The sequence below is a fragment of the Lactuca sativa genome, chromosome 5 (assembly GCF_002870075.4).
Source record: "Lactuca sativa cultivar Salinas chromosome 5, Lsat_Salinas_v11, whole genome shotgun sequence".
NCBI classification, from domain to species: Eukaryota; Viridiplantae; Streptophyta; class Magnoliopsida; order Asterales; family Asteraceae; genus Lactuca; species Lactuca sativa.
Window position 1 is genome coordinate 328,850,301 of NC_056627.2, and position 2,109 is coordinate 328,852,409.

General features: G+C 44.1%; 1 non-coding gene across 1 annotated transcript; it reads right to left on the reverse strand.

Annotated features, from left to right (window-relative positions):
• Positions 1-225: 225 nt before the first annotated feature.
• Positions 226-332, reverse strand: LOC111889589 (small nucleolar RNA R71). The gene has a single exon (XR_002849586.2). It is a non-coding gene; the product is annotated as a small nucleolar RNA R71 (small nucleolar RNA).
• Positions 333-2,109: the final 1,777 nt, after the last annotated feature.

Genomic DNA, 2,109 nt, shown 5'->3' on the forward strand with positions numbered 1-2,109 from the left:
GACCATGAAGATGCCTACAAACACTTGGATGAAGTCAATGATGTAGTTGATTACTTTAATGTTCCAAATGTGCCCCGCGAGACTTAGCTACTTCGTATGCTCCCGGTAACATTCAAAGGTGCTGCAAAAGACTGGCTCAAATCACTTCCCCCTGGGTCAGTCACCACTTGGGCCAAGATGAAAGAAGAATTCATTGATCACTTCTGCCCACCTTCCAAGATAGCCAAGTTGAAGAAGGCCATTGCTAACTTTGAACAACAAGCTGGAGAGTCTCTATATGAAGCTTGGGAAAGATACAAGAGCTTACTAAGAAACTGCCCACATCATGACCTCAACAGCCAGCAAGAAGTATCCATCTTCTATGATGGAGTCAATGTCACAACCAGGCAGTTACTAGACTCGCAAGGCCCACTCACAAAGAAGCCACCCCCGGTGATCAAAGAATTGATTGAAGAATTCTCTAAACACTCTAGAGAATACCACAACCCTAGGCATGATGTCACTAGGGGAGCCGCCTATGCAGCTACTGAAGACTTATCCGCGGTCATGGCTATGTTAAAAACTATGGATAGGAGGATGGATAAAATGGATCAAACAATCCATGCTATTCGGGTGGGTTGTGAAAACTGCAATGGACCGCACCTCACTAGAGATTGTGATCTAGATGAAAATGGCAACAAGAAGGCGCAAGTGTGTTACTCAAGTGGAGACCAATATGATGAAGACTGGCGAAGACAAAAGAAAGATTGGCTCCCTTATGAAGAGTACAAGAAAGCCAAGGAGGAAAGGTTTAGGCAAAAAGGGAGAGGGTTATACCAAAAGGAGGAGCCGGTGCAAGAAAAGAAGCCAAGCTTGGAAGAAATGCTCACAAAATTTGTAGCTGCTTCAGAAAAAAGACACAATGACCATGATGTTGCAATTCAAGAAACAAGGACCATGCTAAGGAACCAGCAAGCATCTATTCACAATATATAGACACAGCTTGGGCAACTTGCTCAACAAATCAACCAAAGATCACCAGGCGAACTCCCTAGCAAAACCGAAAACAACCCACGAGGCGCGCAAATAAACATTGTCACAACAAGAAGTGGGAAGATAATCACCCCCTGACACCTATTCAGACTGATTCATCCAAGAAATCATAGAAGGAGGAGGCAGAAAAGCAAGCAGAAAACCAAGAATTACACTCTGACAGTCCTACTCGTCGAGTACCACGTATGGACTCGGCGAGTACATCACAAAAACCCACCACTCAGGCTTTTGAAAAACTTTACCAGCCTCCCATGCCATACCCAACCCGAGCTAAGAAGGAGAAGCAGGAAGAGGAGTACCAGAAGTTTCTAGAGCACATCAAGACTCTTCAAATCAACATCCCATTCATTGAAGCCGTCATGCAAATGCCTAAATATGCAAAGTTCCTTAAGGAACTTCTCACAAAAAGAAAGAAGATGGAAGAAGTGAAGAAGGTGGTCCTCAATGAAAACTGCTCAACTGCTATGCTAAATAGGCTACCTAAGAAGAAAGGCGACCCGGGGAGTTTAACCTTACCTTGCCAATTTGGCAACTTAACCACCATATATGCCTTAGCAGATTCAGGGGCAAGTGTGAATCTAATGCCTTATTCATTTTTCAAGAAGCTAGATCTCCCGGAACCAAGGCCAATTCGCATGGCAATACACTTGGCCAACAAAACAGTCACCTTTCCAAGAGGCATATGCGAAGACATACTAGTCAAGGTGGATAAATTTGTCTTTCCTGCCGATTTCATCATTCTAGACATGGAGGCGGATCCACAAGTACCAATCATCCTTGGAAGGCCCTTCCTCAACACGGCCAACGCTATAGTAGACATGAGAGACTCAAAGCTCACCTTGTGGGTCGGGGACGATTCAGTAACATTCGGGGTGGACCAAGCTATGAAGCATTCTAGGACCAGTGACGACACGACATTCTCAATCGACATGCTCGATGAACTATTGGAGGAAGACATACCTGACAATTCCAGCAAGTTTGTAGATTTAGATGAAGCATTTGATCCAGAAAAAGATTTACTGGAAATTCAAAGACTATTGGAAGAAGCGGAGTATGAAGAACTAATGAAGCAATCTA